The following is an 18,628-nucleotide window of genomic DNA, read 5'->3' as shown; positions in this document are numbered from 1 at the left end:
TGCTTATCTGTTCTTGATTTAGTTTTGGCAAATGATAGCTGTCCAGGAAGTCATCCATTTCCTTTAAATTTTCGAATTTTGTGGAGTACAGGTTTTCAAAGTATGACCTAATGATTCTCTGGATTTCCTCAGAGTCTGTTGCTATGTCCCCCTTTTCATTTCTGATTTTGTTAATTTGCGTGTTCACTCTCTGCTGTTTGGTAAGTTTGGACAAAGGTTTGTCTATCTTGTTGATTTTCTCAAAGAACCAACTCTTCGTTGCATTGATTCTTTGTATTGTTTTCCTGGTTTCTACTTTGTTGATTTCAGCCCTCAATTTGATTATTTCCTGGCGTCTACTCCTCCTGGGGGAGTTTGCTTCTTTGTGTTCTAGAGCTTTTAGCTGTGATGTTAATTCTCTGGTATAACTGTTTTCCTGTTTCTTCATGTGAGCACTTAGCGATATGAACTTCCCCCGTAGCACTGCTTTCAAAGTGTCCCATAGGTTTGGGTATGTTGTGTCTTCATTCTCATTGAATTCGAGGAAGTCTTTAATTTCTTTTTTTATTTCCTCTTTGACCCAGGGATGGTGCAGTTGAGCATTATTCAATTTCCATGAGTTTGTAGGTTTTCTGCAATTTGTGTTGTTGTTGAATTCTAATTTTAAGGCATGGTGGTCTGATAAGATGCATGGAGTTATTGCAATTTTTTTGTAGCTGCTGAGGTTTGATATGTTGCCAAGTATGTGGTCGATTTTTGAGAAGGTTCCATGTGGTGGTGAGAAGAAGGTATATTCTTTTTTATGTGGATGAAATGTTCTATAGATATCTGTTAATCCCAGTTGGGTCATTACTTCTATTAGACCCTTTGCTTCTTTGTTGAGTTTCTGTCTGGTATTCTTGTCTAGTGGTGAGAGTGGTGTGTTGAAATCTCCCACTATAACTGTGTGGGGCTTTAGATGAGATTTAAGTTCTAATAATGTTTCTTTAACGAATGTGGATGCCTTTGTATTGGGGGCATAGATGTTCAGGATAGACACTTCATCTTCGTGGGTTTCACCTGTGATGAGTATGTAATGGCCTCCTTCATCTCTTTTGATTGATTTTATTTTAAAGTCTAGTTTGTTAGATATTAGGATTGCTACCACTGCTTGTTTCTTGGGTCCATTTGATTGAAAAATATTTTCCCAACCTTTAACTCTCAAGTAATGTCTGTCTTTGAGGGTGAGGTGTGTTTCTTGTATGCAGCAGAAGGAAGGGTTCTGTCTTCGAATCCATTCTGCTAGTCTGTGTCTTTTTATGGGTGAGTTAAGGCCGTTAATATTGAGGGATATTAATGACCATTGATTGCTCATCCTTCTTCGTTTTGCGATGGTTGTTGTTGGTGGAATTATGGGTGGAATTTCACCCCTTTGTTCTTTTGGCTGTTGGTAGAGAGGGATTCTCTAATGCTTATGTTTTTCTAGTTGTAGTTAGCTTCCTTGGGTTGGAGTTTTCCTTCCAAAATTTTCTGTAGGGCTGGGTTAGTGGACACATATTGGTTGAATCTAGTTTTGTCATGGAATATCTTGTTTTCTCCGTCTATAGTGATTGAGAGCTTTGCCGGGTATAGTAGTCTGGGCTGGCATCCATGGTCTCTTAGTGTAGGTAGAATATCTATCCAGGACCTTCTGGCTTTCAGAGTTTCCATGGAGAAATCAGGTGTAATTCTGATAGGTCTGCCTTTATATGTTACTTGACCTTTTTTCCTTAGCTGCTGTTAATATTCTTTTTTTATTCTGTATGTTTGGGGTCTTGATTATTATGTGGCGAGGGGATTTTTTTTGTGGTCCACTCTATTTGGTGTTCTGTAGGCTTCTTGTACCTTCATTGGCATGTCTTTCTTAAGGTTGGGAAAGTTTTCTTCTATGATTTTGTTGAATATGCCTTCTGCCCCTTTGAGGTGGATTTCTTCTCCTTCTTCTATACCTATTATTCTTAGGTTTGGTCTTTTCATGGTGTCCCATAATTCCTGGATGTTTTGTGTTAAGGATTTGTTGGATTTAAGGTTTTATTTGGTTGATAAATCCATTTCTCCTAATGTATCTTCAACACTTGAGATTCTCTCTTCCATCTCTTCTATTCTGTTGGGAATGCTTGTATTGGTAGTGCCTGACTGTTTGTCCAGCTTTTCTATTTTCTGCCTTTCTTCAGATTGTGTTTTTTTTAGTGTCTCTATTTCAGTTTTCAACCCTTGCAGCGTTTGCATTGCTTCTTGCAATTTTCTGTTTATCTTTTCGTCCGTTTGGTGCCTTTTATGAATTTTTTGGTTTGTTCTTTCTTCCGTTTCTTGCATTTTTTGGTTTGCTTTTTGTTCCATTTCTTGGATTTTGTGCTTTGTTTCTTCTTCCATTTCCTGCCTTTTTTGGTTTGTTTCTTCCTCCATTTTTTGCTTTGTTATTTCTACCATTTCTTGCATTTTTTGCTTTGTTTCTTCTTCCATTTCCTGCCTTATTTGGTATGTTTCTTCTTCTAATTCTTGCATTTTTTGCTTTGCTTTTTCTTCCATTTCTTGCATTTTTTGCTTCATTTCTTCTTCCATTTCGTGCCTTTTTTGGTTTGTTTTTTCTTCCAATTCTTGCATTTTTTGGTTTGTTTTTTCTTCCATTTCTTTGAGGGATTTTCCAATATCCTCTTTTAGGGCCTCTATCATTTTCATGACAGTGCTTTTAAGGTAGTTCTCTTCTGCTTCCTTCGCGTTGCAATATTGGGGTCTTGCTGGTGTGGAGTCTCTAGAATCTGGCGGTGTCATATTTGTTTTTCTGTTGCTGACTGTGTTTTTGTATTGTCTCTTTCCCATCTCTTCTTCTAGTGGGTGCAGAAAGAGCCCCTTCCTGGTCTGGGGACCAGAGTTCCCTTTTGGTGGGTGCTAGTAAGTCCAGTAATCTGGTGGTTCTTCTATGCCTTGTCCAAATGCTGGTCCGTGGGTAGAGAAGAAGAACAGGAATCTGGGGCGCTTAGCCTCCTACCTGGTCCCCTGGACCCTATGCTGGGTCCTGTTGTACCTGATCCGGAACAGCTACTCCCCTGGTCTCCCTGGCTCCTGTAGTTTCCTGGTCTCTTTGGTGGGAGAGAAGATCTGGAGTCTGGGGTGCTTGGCTCCCGCCGGGATTGGGAGCTCTGTGCAGTTCCCAGGCGATCTGCAGGCTCTGGAACACAGGCCTGGAAGCTGGCCTGTTTACCTGATGATGCCAGAGGGACAGCTACTTCCCTGTACCCCCAGCCTCCTCTCCTTTCCTGGAATCGTTGGTGGGAGAGAAGATCTGGAGTCTGGGGTGCTTGGCTCCCGCCGGGATTGGGAGCTCTGTGCAGTTCCCAGGCGATCTGCAGGCTCTGGAACACAGGCCGGGAAGCTGGCCTGTTTACCTGATGATGCCAGAGGGACAGCTACTTCCCTGTGTGCCCAGCCTTCTCTAGTTTCCTGGACTCGTTGGTGGGAGAGAAGATCTGGAGTCTGGGGTGCTTGGCTCCCGCCGGGATTGGGAGCTCTGTGCAGTTCCCAGGTGATCTGCAGGCTCTGGAACACAGGCCGGGAAGCTGGCCTTTTTACCTGATGCTCCTGCCGGGATTGGGAGCTCTGTGCAGTTCCCAGGCGATCTGCAGGCTCTGGAACACAGGCCGGGAAGCTGGCCTGTTTACCTGATGCTCCCGCCGGGATTGGGGCTCTGTGCAGTTCCCAGGCGATCTGCAGGCTCTGGAACACAGGCCTGGAAGCTGGCCTGTTTACCTGATGATGCCAGAGGGACAGCTACTTCCCTGTACTCCCAGCCTCCTCTCCTTTCCTGGAATCGTTGGTGGGAGAGAAGATCTGGAGTCTGGGGTGCTTGGCTCCCGCCGGGATTGGGAGCTCTGTGCAGTTCCCAGGCGATCTGCAGGCTCTGGAACACAGGCCGGGAAGCTGGCCTGTTTACCTGATGATGCCAGAGGGACAGCTACTTCCCTGTGCTCCCAGCCTTCTCTAGTTTCCTGGACTCGTTGGTGGGAGAGAAGATCTGGTGTCTGGGGTGCTTGGCTCCAGCCAGGATTGGGAGCTCTGTGCAGTTCCCAGGCGATCTGCAGGCTATGGAACACAGGCCGGGAAGCTGGCCTGTTTACCTGATGCTCCCGCCGGGATTGGGAGCTCAGTGCAGTTCCCAGGCGATCTGCAGGCTCTGGAACACAGGCCGGGAAGCTGGCCTGTTTACCTGATGATGCCAGAGGGACAGCTACTTCCCTGTGCGCCCAGCCTTCTCTAGTTTCCTGGACTCGTTGGTGGGAGAGAAGATCTGGAGTCTGGGGTGCTTGGCTCCCGCCGGGATTGGGAGCTCTGTGCAGTTCCCAGGCGATCTGCAGGCTCTGGAACACAGGCCGGGAAGCTGGCCTGTTTACCTGATGCTCCCGCCGGGATTGGGAGCTCTGTGCAGTTCCCCTTTCCTCTTGTTTTTATTTACATAACACACACACACACACACACACACACTCAGTCGGTTTACAGATGTTAAATGTGAAATGGTTATTAGAGAGCTAAAGAGAAGGATTGGAGTAATAACATCAGTACCCTCATAATTAATGTCTTTATTCATTTTACTTTGCTGTATTTTTACTTTTTATAACTTAATATTTATCACAATTTTTATTGCTACCTTTGGATTTTGTGAGTATAAAGAGTCTGAATCTACCTTCTGTGCTCTCAGATTATTGCATGACCTTCAGATTGGAGAGATGAAGCTACTTGTCAAAGTTGATGCAAAGACAAAGGCACAATTGGATGAGTGGAAAGCAAAGAAGAAGGCTTCTAATGGGGTATGCAATATCTTATCTAGTCTGGGTGTGCTGGTTCAGTGAGAATACTTCATATTGCAATAAGTCTAACATGGGGACTCACAAGATCATTATTGTAATATGTGCTTATGGACTATGCAGGAGTGTATTTTTTTAAACTTTAATTTCCAGTTTAAATTTAGATAAGAAACAAGGTTGCTTCACAAGTCAGTTCCAGGTCCCTCTCCCATTCCCTCCCTTCCTCCCTTGCCCTCCCTCCAACCCCCCCGTTATCCCCTCATTTCCTCAGGGAGGGTGAGGCCCTACATGGGGGGTGTGCATAGTCTGTCATTTCATATAGGGCAGGGCCTAGACCCTTCCCCAAGAGTTCAGGCTGAGAGTGCACCTCACATTGTTCTATGGGAGTCCAAAGTCCGTGTGTATACTTGGGATGGGTAATGATCTGCTGCCCAAGGCTCAATAGATTTCCTAGGCCTCTTCACTGACACCCAGATTCAGGGGGTCTTGATCAGTCCCATGCTGGATTCCCAGGGTGATGCCTGGGATTCAAGAGTTAACCTTTGTCTGGTCAGCTGTTTCTGGGGGTTAAACCAGCCCAGTCTTAATCCCTTTCATCATCAGTCCTCCATCTCTGTTACTAACTTTCTTGAGTTCAGCTCAGTACTTAACCAAGAAAGTCTGCCTCTTTTTCGATCAGCCACTAAATAAAGTTTCTGTTTCCCAGACTCTCTGGACATAGGATTGTAGGCTGGCACTCCCCAGATCTACGTCTAAAATCCATATATGAGAGAGTACATTCCATGTTTCTCTTTTTGTGACTGGGTTACCTCACTCAGGATGGTTTCTTCTAGTGTCATCCATTTGCCTGCGAATCTCATGATTCCATTATTTTTTTCTGCTGAATAGTACTCCATTGTGTAGATGTACCACATTTTCTCTATTCACTCTTCAGGTGAGGGATATCTAGGTTGCTTCCAAGTTCTGGCAATTACAAATAAATCTGCTATGAACATAGTGGAGCAGACATCTTTGTTGTATGAATGGGCATCATTTGGATATGTGCCTAAGAGTGGAGTTGCTGGGTCTTGTGGTAGGTTTATTCCCATTTTTCTGAGGAATCTCCATACTGCTTTCCAAAGTGGCTGAACCAGTTGGCACTCCCACCAGCAATGGAGGAGTGTCCCCCTTTCACCACATCCTCTCCAGCATAAATTGTCATTGGTGTTTTTGATTTTAGCCATTCTGACAGGAGTGAGATGGTATCTCAGAGTTGCTTTGATTTGCATTTCCCGGATGGCTAAGGATGTTGAGCACTTTCTCAAGTGCCTCTCAGCCATTGTAGACTCCTCTATTGAAAACTCTCTATTTAGTTCTGCAGCCCACTTTTTAATAGGGTCCTTTGGTGTTTCGGGACTTGCTTCTTGAGTTCTTTGTAAATTTTGGAGATCAACCCTCTGTCAGATGTGGGATTAGTGAATATTTTTTCCCATTCTGTGGGCTGCCTTTTTGTCTTGCTGACTGTGTCCTTTGCCTTACAGAAGCTTCTCAGTTTCAGTAGGTCCCATTTATTAATTGTTGATCTCACTGTCTGTGCTACTGGTGTTATGTTCAGGAAGCTGTCTCCTGTACCAATTCGATCAAGGGTACCACCCACTTTCTCTTCTAAGAGGATCAGTGTGGCTGGATTTATGTTGAGGTCTTTGATCCATTTGGACTTAAGTTTTGTGCATGGCGATAAACATGGATCGATCTGCATTCTTCTACATGCCAGTCTCCAATTATGCCAGCACCATTTGTTGAAGATGCTTTCTTTATTCCACTGTATATTTTTAGCTTCTTTGTCAAAGATCAGATGTTTGTACGTGTGTGGGTTAATAGCCGGATTTTCAATTCGATTCCATTGGTCTGCCTGTCTATTTTTGTGCCAATACCAAGCTGTTTTCAGGACTATAGCTCTATAATAGAGCTTGAGGTCAGGGATGGTGATGCCTGCAGGAGTGTATTTTTATAGTTTGTAGATAAGTGCTTTATCTAACCACAGAGGGTGGATGACTGCTGGTTTGCTTGTTCCAGGTTGGGATGAAGGTTGTAATGGAGGCTGGACAAGGTTAACTTGCCAGAGAAAACACTTATACAGACTATTACAATCAGAGCTAATTCATTAATGCAGCTTTGTAAGTAAGTATAAAATATATTTTAATCTACCCAATGTTCATTAGTTACCCTCTTATAGACACACACTGATCGGGTTTTACAGTGTCTAAAAATAAGTTGTACTATTTAATGTATTGGGGTGACTTTATTTATGCCATTTTTTGTTTTTCATTCTAATTGTTATTTTAAATAAACACAAAGGAGGATTTTGTGTCTTGTGTGGTAATGAATCTATTGTCTCCTTCACAAAACAAATCTTAAACCTGAGTATATATTTTGTTCATTTTTTCTTTTGTCTTCCTTTCTGCCTCCCATCAATGAAAACAGTCTTTGCTCTCATCAAACTTTCATTATTTTTCCAGATATATATATAGCTTCCTTAACCTCCCTTATAAAAGCACTGTATATTATATTTTTGTTTAAATTTTTACATAAAATCTCAAATTTAAGGAAGTTAAGTTTCACGACCTCTCAAGTCCTTTACTGTAGACGTTTTGGCCTCATGTTACTGAAGATATTTTTTTCTGTGTGCATGAATATGATTTTCTGTTCCCTCCTTTTTTTTCTGTCAGTGCTTATGGTAGACTCCAGGACTCCTGTATAATAGGCAATCACTCTACCACCTCATGAGTATACCTTTAATGAGAATATTTTCATTTCATAAAAGCAGGATTAAAGCCAGTTATGAAGGTACAGCCCCAGCATTTGGGAAGTAAGGCAGTTGGGGCAGGACTTCAAGCTCATTTATACAGGGAATTTGAGTCCAGTCTGGGTGACATGAAACTATCAAATAAAAAGAATTTTTTAATAAACACATTTCCTATCTGATTAATTCTGGTTTTCTTTGAATTCTTAGTACTTAAATAATTTCACTGACACATTCTGTATATATCATAAGGAAAAATTACTGTTGCTTGTTGGTCAGACCCAATCTTAGTGGTTTGGATTTCCTTACTGAGTACTATTTTGCATAATAATCAGGTTTTGTTGTATTGCGTAGCTCTTGGAGTTTTGTTTTGTGTTCAGAAATTTATTTTTATTCATGTGTTGGTGACTGAATGTGTGTGTATATGTGCACCATTTGCGTATATTTCCTATGTAAACCAGAAGATGTTATTATCTTCTAGGACTGGATTTATAAGTAGTTGTGAACTAACATGTGCTGGGAATTGAACTGAACAAGGTCTTTATAAAGAGCAGCGCAGCAAGTACCTTTAACTCCTGAGTTACCTTTCTAGCTGCCGTTTTGGCTTTTTTTCTTTTCTTTTTCCTTTCTTTTTTTAAGGTAGGATCTCATGTAGCCCAGGGTGGCTTACACCTTGTGTTTTATGACCTTGAACTCTACCTCCCCATGTGTTGGGATTACAGTCAGATGTTATTGTGCTATTTATTGGATATTGATTTTTTTTGGTTTTTTGTATCTTAATATTTTTTTATTGGTTTTACTTGTGTGTATAGATATGTGTATAGATGTGGATGTGTGCATGTAGAAGTCAGAGGAGAACTCATGGAAATTCTCTTGTATAATGTGGGTCTCAGGGATCAAACTGAGGTCATAAATTATTGTGGTAGGGTCATTCTCATGTTGAGTGATCTGGTGGCACCAGCCCACAGACTATTTGTTTTGTTACTTGATGTTTTAGGTCCTTATTGACAATCTATGCTTATCATTAAAATTTTGTCTATTCAGTTATAAATAACATGTCTTTTGATTCATATCATATAGCTGCTGTTTGCTAAAATTTGCTGGAGAGACACACACCGTCTACTCCAGATACCAAACCTACAACTAACCACTGAAGATCAACTTGGTGACCCAATAAGATTTATTAGGGTTACTTACAGGAATATTGGTGAGGGGTTTCAGAAGCAGAAATGACTCAAAGATAGGTGCATCATGAAGGATTGTTCCAGCATTAGTGACAACTCAGAAAACCTGGGAAACCTGAAGTACACTGGTTTTTTTCTAGCTTTTCTCCTGTGAGAGACTTCTTGCAACTCAACTTTATTCTATATGAGAGGGACTCTTGGATTTTTTTTCTGACAGGAGAATCTTGAGTTTCAGGACTTCCTGAATCTATCTTCAGTTTTTAAATGTCCTATTCAAGGAGCATCCCTTCAGGATGGAATGTTTCAATTTGGAAAAAAATTTCACACAATAACCTTTATCATTTTTTATTGTCTTGTCTTTAAATCCTGTCTTCCCATACTCTTTCCCCCTACACAAATATATGTAGTCTCTAATATTTACCATCTCTTGCCTCACAGCCCATCACACCCTGTCTGATTCTCACATTCTGTACCCTTTCATATCTCTGATTTTCAATATGAGGGGAAATTATTTCACTAGCTATGTTCTTGAACCCACACTATAACCTAGGATAATGTCTTCCAAATTAATAATGAATGAGCATTTAATTGAATAAGAGTAATTTTGTGGTTATCTCTTGGTTTCCTCAGACTCTGAGGTAGAAGAAAGATAAAAGTGTTTTAACGAGTCAAAGAGGAAAATGAAATTGTATGAAAGGAGTGAAGAATTTTTCCTAACTAAATTGATTGAAAATATTATGTCCGGTTGTTTAGACTTTTTCCTCATTCATTCATTCATCCAACAATCTATCTATTTATTTTCTAGATAGGCTTTCTCTGTGTAACAGTTCTGGATGTCCTGGGATTCTTTTTGTAGGACAGATTGGCCTAAAACTCACAGAGCTCCTCTTGCCTCGGCCTTCTGATTGCTGGGACTAAAGTTGTGTGCCATCACTACCCAGCTCTTTCCATTTTTTAAAGCTGGTATTTATTAAAATTGAATTTCATTCCAGCTAACCAGTCTAGTCCATGCCCAACTTGCTGCTTTCTGTCCCCTCAGCAATAAATCAGTAGAGATAGATGAACCTGTTTGATTGTTTCAAACTGTAGTGAATCACCATTTTAGAATAAACTGATTGGCTGTAGAAATGGCTCACAGGTTACTTACTGACACTGGCAAACTTTGCAGAGGACTCAGGTTTGATTCCCAGCACATACCACGCAGCTCACAATCTGCATGTAACTCTAATTCTGGGGATTTGACACCATCTTCTGTCCTCTCCACTCCAGCACCAGGCTTGGAAGTGGTACAAATATATGTAGATAAAACACACATAGAATTAAAAGAATGAATTGATGAGCTGGGTGTGCATGGTGAATGCCTCTAATCCAAGCATGTGGGAGGGAGAGAGCATGGTAGATGATGTCACACTGGTCTGTCTATTAAGTCAGGCCAGCCAGGACTAGCACCTATTTTAGAAAGCAAAACAAAATAATGAGATTAACTGATGATTCTTGAAGTACAGATAATTTCTGGAAAGCCATGTACTTTATATCCTGGTAGATAAATTTGCTCCAAGTTAATATCTTCACATAACTGCTTCCAAATTCATCTAGTTAATGTTTTCTTATTTTTTCAAGACAGGGTTTCTATGTGGCATTGGAGGCTGTCCTGCAACTAGCTCTTGTAGACCAGGCTGACCTCCAGCTCACAGAGTTCCACCTGCCTCTGCCTCCCAAGTCCTGGAATTAAAGGTGTGTGCCACAAATGCCCGGCTCATATGCATTTTGGATTTGGGGACAGAAGTTGAAATTAGGAAATGGGAAACTGTTTTGGAATTCATCAAGAGCTTTGGATCAGATTTGGCAACCTGTATAATGAATGACCTTTCTGACTCAAGTTAACTGCTCTGCTTCCATGTTCTTTTAATTTATGTTTGTTTCAACCATAATGAGCAATCAGCTATGATATGTAACTGAGCCTTTGTTAGCTTGCTCACTCGCTCTTTCTCTTTTCCTTCCATCCTTCCATTCCTCCTCCATTCCTTCTTAAAAAGGAGTTTGAGAGGCAATCAGCCATTTGAAAGGTTTAGTTGAATTAGTTTATTATAAATCCTTCATGGTTGTAATTCTGCCATATAGCTATATTGATTCTTCAATTTTCAGTTTGTTTGGATGGTAATTTAGAGTCTGTGAGTTACTTTTATATTAGCAGGCCTTGGAATTTACAGCTCGTATTCCATTTTCTTGGTGGGGGGGTTTGAGACAGGGTTTCTCTGTGGCTTTGGAGGCTGTTCTGTAACTAGCTCTTGTAGATCAGACTGGTCTCAAACTCACAGAGATCTGCCTGTCCCTGTCTCCCAAGTGCTGGGACTAAAGCCTTCAGGACCATGCATGTCCCAACAATATGCTTTCTAATGGATATTTTGATAGTGTAGCATTAGATATCAGAGGTCAGGTTTCAGGGAGTTGGTTTTGATGGCACATAGCTGTAATCTCAGCACTTAGGAGGCTGAGACAGTATAGCAAAGTCCTAGGCCAGCTTGGGCTGCATGTTGGTATTGACAAAAACAATAACAAACAAAACACTCCAGACTTGGGATGTAAATGTAAACCTAAGTGTTACTGGAGCATTCCTTTTCCTATAAAACTTTCAGAAAGGCATAGTATATCATTGAGAATTTTGTGACTAGTGTATAAATTTGAAGACCTTATTGTCCTTATTTTACCTATTTAAAATAAGCAGTTGCTGGCTGGTGGTGGTGCATGCCTTTAATCCCAGCACTCAGGAGGCAGAGGCAGGTGGATCTCTGTGAGTTCGAGGCTGCGCTGTACTGACAGCCTCCAAAACAATACAGAGAAACCCTGTCTCATAAAAACCAAATGAAATAAAATAAGCAGTCACCATATTTACATTTTACTACATATTGTTGATAAATAACTTTAATAGTTTAATTACAGTCCTGTATAAAGCACCTTGTCTTTATCTAAGATGCCAAGTAGAAAATTGGCTACAAGAAGATTGGATGAAGAGGAAGGTTTGAGAAATGTAAGAAAAACTCTTAATAGTGTGGGTTTTATCTTTGTCATTATGTCTTGTATTACCTGTAATAACCCTCTTTTTCTTACTGTATGTTCTTAATTGTTTATGGACAACATTCTGATTTAAATATTTGTGATTTATACTTTCTAACAGTGTCAGTGTCCTGAATAAGAATTTGTTTAAATTAAATGTTGATTAATATAGAGCTTATTGACGATGTACATAAATATATTTCAATGATAGAAACTGATTGTTATGAAATAATTGGTTAAGTTATAATTACTTAAGTAATCACAAAGCAAGAAATTCAACTTCAGTAGAGTTAAATGTGTTGTGACCAAGAGCCTGTCATTTATGTGAAACATTATAGTTCTTTTTCCTCTTGATATATTAATGGTTGAATCCAGGGTGATACCTTAGGCAAATTCTGTACCACTGAGCATATATATCCTTGGCTCTACAAGCATGGTTTTTGTTGCCTGCAAATTGATTTTTAGGATATGTATGTGTGTAATTTTGATGTAGGAAAATGCCTTTGTACATGTGGTTTTTCATGCTTTTTCCTTCTGTTCTTATTTTTCCCCATGTTTTGAGAAAAAAGTTTGAAATGCAAGTGAGGGGAAGTCAAAGTTTTCATGAATGCCATAGTATAAATTCTAGTTTTAGTTTTAAATAAATTAAGTATATCTTAGAAGACAGTTTATTTCTGCTAGAGAGTTTCTCCTTACATAAGGGAAGCTTGCCCGGTAGTTACCATCCTGCCTTAGGAATGTTTATCTTTGTCACCGCTCCTAACTTTGAGTGGAGATTAAATTCTTCATCTTTCATTTGTAGCCTCCGCAGAGTCATCCTATTTTTTGAGACATTTTGGAAGATGAGGTCTCATGTAATCCCTACTGCCCACAAATCCCACATCCTGTCTCCCCAGTGCTGTGTATACAGGCACCAACCATTATTGGCCAATAAGAAACTTACTCTTAAATCATTATTGTCTAATATTGAGAAATATTAAACAAGTCATATGTGTGGTTTTGATTGTTTCTTTGTTCAGTTGTTTTTGAGGCATGGTTGCTTTGTGTAGCACTGGCTGTCCTGGAACTCTGTAGAATATGCTGGCCCTGAACTCAGAGATACACTACCAACTCCCTCTGCCTCCTTGGTGCTGGGATTAAATGTGTGCACCACCTTTCTTTACTAGGTTTTGTTATTAATGGTGTTGCATGTGTGACTCAGAGGGAAAGAAGTGTATATATCATATAGAGCATGTGGAGACATGATTTCACTCTGTAACTCTGGTTCTGAACCTATATACAGAAAAGTCTGGTTTTAAACTCACAGAGATCCACTGGCTTTTGCATCCTGGGTACTGGGATTATGGGAGTGCATCTCATTTCTGGCCATGTACATGTTTCTGCCAAACAATTAAAATTGTAGAAGCTGGGCTCTTTAAGTCACTTATTAGGTAAGGAAATTTGCTGCTAGGCCTGAGCACCCAAGTTTTATTCCTGAGATCCATGTGATGGATGGAAGTAGAGAACCAATATCCCAAGTTGTTCTGTGGATTTCCAAATATATAGCTATACCTACCTAGTATTTTTCCCTTTTTGGCCTATTCATATTCTTTGGAATAATGTTTTTTCTCTCCTAATTTGTTTTGGTTTTTAAGATTTCCAGACCAGAGACTGTCACTAATGTTGATGAAGAAGCCTTAGATGAAGAAACAAAGAGAAGAAACCAGATTATTAAAGGGGCCACTGAAGTTTTAATACATGAATACTCCAGTGAGCTAAATGCCCCCTCACAGGAGTCTGACTCTCACCTCAGAAAGAAGAAGGAAAAGAAGGTGGATGTATGTGTTCTGACAACAATCATTTATTTTTTTTTTACAATTCACCATATTTTATGTATGGGAGGGTTCTATTGATTGTGTGACATCATGCTAGAAAGAGGCATGAAATTCCACTCTAGATATTTGTGAGCTACTATTTGGTTGCTGCAAAATAAAACTCATGACCTCTGGAAGAGTATCCAGTGCTCTGAACCACTGAGCATTCTCTCCAGTTCTCCAACATCATCATGTCTAATATTTATTCTCCTGAGAAACTACAGTGTTCCTTTAGAAGGTCAGGGATTGTTTATGTCATGAAATGTGCTATAAACTAATGCTGTGTGGTAGTGGCAAACACCTTTAATCCCAGCACTCGGGAGGCAGAGACAGGTGGATTTCTGTGTATTTGACGTGAGCCTGGTCTACAGAGAGTGTTCCAGGACAGGCTTCAAAGCTACACAGAGAAGCCCTGTCACAAACCCCCCTATAAAAAGGTGTTGTAAACTATACATATTTGTTATTAAGGGGTAGTTCATAGAGTTTTTCAGGCATTAGGTAAAATAGAATTTTTTCTCACCTATTGATGTGGAAGGAGAAAAGTAATTGATAATGATAGGATAAGTTATAGAAATACTGTTCTTTAGCAAGAATCATAGGCAAATCTTTTTTTGTTTTTTTTTGGTTTTTTTTGGGTTTTCAAGACATGGTTTCTCTGTATTGTTTTGGAGGCTGTACTGGAACTTGCTCTGTAGACCAGGCTGGCCTCGAACTCACATATCTCTGCTTGCCTCTGCCTCCTGAGTGCTGGGATTAAAGGCTTGAGCCTCCACTGCCCAACGACAAATCTTTTTATAGAATAGACCAATTTGATTTTGTGCATTCAAATACATATCAATTGGTGAATATTATTAAGTATTATTATTTCTTATATTTTACAGATATGGAAATAGTTGTGCTAGTTTGCTTTTTGTTTTTGTTATTTTTTGTTTTGCTTTGCTTTTTTTGAGATAGGGTTACTCTGCATTGTAGACCAGCCTGACTGAACTCACAGTGATCCCCTGAATCTGCCTCCGAAGTGCTGGGACTACAGCTGTGACCATGACTTCTTGGCCAATCCTGCCACTCTTAGGACACATTTTTCCTGTCCCCTCCAGTATTTGGGCTATTGAAAAGTGTGGATGTTTTAGGAGATAGACGAGGGATTTAAGGTTAAGGAAATCATTTTATTATAATTTTAAGTCAAGAAAATATCACAATTAATGTATTCTGTAAATATGTAGACAGTTTAATTATATCACAATGTGAACTGTTTATAAAAAAAGCCTTGTGGGATTCTCTGAAGATTTTCCATAGATTTCCAGTGGTGCCATTGATTCCTTACCCACTCATCACCATGGTTCATTTGAATTGTAAACTTTGATTTTATGTGTGTGGTACTAGTTGTGAGATTTGGGATTTTATTACTATTATTATTTAATTTTAGATCAGATTTTAATGCCAAGATGGTCGGTTTTTCCTTAGTTGTGTTAATATCTGCACAAAATGCTAAATCATCATTGTTTTTTTTAATGTATGTAAATAAATATTCATTCCTTTCTATTTTATTTCTAGGAGGATATAAATGCTATAGAAATAGAGGAAGACAAAAAGACTTGATATCCCGAGAGTTCAGCAATTTCAGAGGCACACACCAGGTAGTATTTTTGTATTTTCCCTTGATACCAATGTAGAACTTTTACAGAATCCAAAGCAAACAGACAAGAAAATCATCTTTATATTACAGTATCATTTATTGCCTTTTATAGGCTTATTTGTTACTGAGGTAGAAACAAAATAGTTAGCGCCATATTTACAAAGCAGTCATTGCTTAGTATTTTCCAGTCACTGACAACTATTTTCTAGTCATCTCATTTAAATATGAAGAGAAGTTAATTCATAGATTTCAAAAGAGACATCAATTTCAGGTGAAACTATATTTAGGAGTCAACAGTTTAATCTACATCAGTTTATTTTATTTTTGTGGGCAGTTCTTTATTCGTAGGAAAACTTTTTTAAAGAGCTAAGATTGAAATTAAGATTTATATTTGTGTGGATTTTAGTTTGAGTGGGGGAGATTTTAAAATGTAGATCAGTGATTACCAGACTTAACCAAATTATAGATGCATGGAAGGACTATAAGTTCCCATAAAGCTAATGTATTATTTGATCCCCACCATTATGATAGAGATCATATGGTGACTAATGCAAGATGAAACTCTCAACTTGGAAAGTAACAAGGAATAGGATGCAAGTATGAGCTTCTGTTTTTAAATTATGGATGCCCCCTCTGAAAAATATGCAAAGGGGTAACTGGCTTGGAAATTGGTATTTGTGTATAGTAAATCCTACTCACTGTTTTTGCCTATTTAAAGCTTCTCTCAATGACAGTGCATCTGTATATGTTCGCTTGTATTGAAGGTGGTGCTTTCGCGTGGTGAAATCCAAAATTCATGAGATGTAACTGGTTTTGACTATACTGTGAGATACATAACGTAACTTAATGGTGTTAAGTGTTCCTTTTCCTCATATTGTATCTCATTTTTTCTCATTGCTTTCAAAATCCCAAGTTGACAATTAGTGCTGATTAATAAATGCTGCTGAACACTGAATTTCCATATGCCCAACCATAGCTCACATACAGTGCTTTTCCAGAAATTAAATGTGCCTAAAAGCACAAATGAAACTCTGAACAATTTTGAGAGTTACAATGGTGGTCAGTGGATTGTCATTGTAGAATACATCTCTGTATGTTCATTATTCTGATTCAGGACTGAATAAGCTTAAAATGGTATATAGTTGTGTGTGTGGTTTACCACCCATCACACCCACCCCTGTTTTAATTAATTTTAAACCTTGTTATATTACTGGTAAATTATGAGGAAATAATGTTTTTAAAAAATTAATTCTGAATATATTCACTATTTTAAGTGTCAGGCATTTCACTACCTTAACATTATCTTACTGGTGGGAATATTCTGAAAAATTAGAGCAAAAACGCTAAAAACCAGTTACCTTTGCACGTTTTGGTATGAGTTTATTAAGTAACCACTTACTGTCAGGGTGTCAGCGTGGCAGGGGGCGTCCATTAACAACACGGATGAGTCTGAAGAGATAATAAGTTATAAGCTTTTATTTTTCCCTCTTCCTATTTTTAACCACTTTTCTTTTCATTACTTAATTATTTTAAGGAATCACTTTATTTCTTTCTTTAGTCTTTCTTAAACTATTTGCATATATGCTATATATCTGCTTGTGAACATAAACATATTTCACATATGAATAACAGCATTTATTATGGACTAGATTTTCTCACTTGCTTACATAGGGCAATCAAACTTTCAAAATTAGGTCTAAAAATTGTTTTTGCATCAGATTTAAGTAACATAGTAAACAACAGAAGTAAAAAAATGAGACCTTATGCAAAAGAAATTAAAAAACTCTAAGTGTATGTAAAAATCTGTGAAACAAATTTCTTAAGTATGACACTGAGGCAAGTTTTATGTAGTCTAGATTATTTTAAAATACAAATTTTAAATTATGTTAGGGATATTCAGAAATTAGATTTTACTCCTTTATTTTCTTTCAGTGTCTGACTTCTCTTTCTCCATGTCTCCAATTTTCACTTTCTAATGTCAATCAGTGTATTCAGTATTAGCTCTGACTGTGCACTTAGTTCAGTGCTGAATATATTGATGACTCATACACTAGCTTCTCTTTCATAATCCTCTGTCAATTGTTTGGTTTATGAGCAAAAGAAAAAGTATAACAGGTAAGGCTGCTTCTTAAAGTTTGAAATGACTGAGAATAAGAAAAATGCACATTTTATTGTTGCAATTTAAATTTCGATGAAGTTGAAAGTGGAACTTCAGGGAAAAATATGTTTTGATTTTGTTTTGTTTTGCTTGATTGGGGTTTTTGTTGTGTTTTCTTTCTTCCCCTTACTTCACATAGAAATCTTGTGGTACACTGGTAATCTTTCAGGATACAGTCTTGGTACAACTGTTATTTGGTTTAATTGTGAATGGTGTACATGCTCTTCCTCCTAGAAATAGCTTTTAGGCAATGTTAGTCCAGTGTTGGTGATCCATGTCCTAGCACAACATCTGTCAGTTAAGATAAGATCCGTGTAAGTGTGGATCTATCACTGTAAATAAATTTTTATTGTTTTACAGGCATAATTTTGGGCATAAATACATGGCTTTTAATTTTTAAATTAAAATGATGCTGTTATGTACTTGTCGCTTGAGTGGTTTTCAAATTTTCTGTATTTGGTGGGAGTGGATATTTCCACAATTAAGAAAAAAGATTCTGGCTAAATCAGCTTCAGATTCTTGTGGACAGGGGGCAACCTACAGGACAGAAGATTGTTGTATCGTGAGTTGACTGAGTTCCACCTCTACTTTAAAATCCTCATCAGGTAACCTTCAAGTAACCAGATGTCTAATGTTATAATTATTATCACTGTTCCATTGACTTAAGGATACTGATAATAAGCAGAATTATTCTTTAGCTGATTGATCCATTGTCTCTTTAGAAATTATTAAGAATCACCACATGTTTTGTGTGTATTTTACATATCATGAAGTCAGTGACCAGCCACTCAACACAGTTTTTCCAACCCTAAATTAAAGATTCCTGATTTGTGAAGAGTATATGGTTTCTCACGAAATCTAGCCTTCTGAATCTTTCAGTACAATTTGTCAAATAAATTCAGATATATTTAAAACCTTGTTGGTTTGATCCTTTTCTTAAAAGAATTGGGCATTGTGCCGGGGAAAGTCTGAATACTGGAGCCACAGAACTAACTCTAAAAGTACTTTTATTCATTTCTAAAAACTGGAAGAAGAGAAAGGCAATAAAGGACAGTAAATTTAGAAGGAACGGAGAGAAAGAGCGAGGGAATGTGAAAGGGAATGAGAAAGGTGAGAAGGGGAATGTGAAAGGGAAAGAGAATGTGAACAAGAAAAAGAAAAAGAA

At 38.6% G+C, this 18,628-nt stretch overlaps 1 pseudogene; it reads left to right on the top strand.

Annotated features, from left to right (window-relative positions):
• The first annotated feature begins 4,631 nt into the window (after positions 1-4,631).
• On the top strand, positions 4,632-15,854 carry LOC121138609 (annotated as a pseudogene).
• Positions 15,855-18,628: the final 2,774 nt, after the last annotated feature.

This window comes from Mesocricetus auratus, unplaced genomic scaffold (assembly GCF_017639785.1).
Source record: "Mesocricetus auratus isolate SY011 unplaced genomic scaffold, BCM_Maur_2.0 contig_12760_pilon_obj, whole genome shotgun sequence".
NCBI lineage: Eukaryota > Metazoa > Chordata > Mammalia > Rodentia > Cricetidae > Mesocricetus > Mesocricetus auratus.
This window is presented reverse-complemented; position numbering and strand designations above follow the sequence as displayed.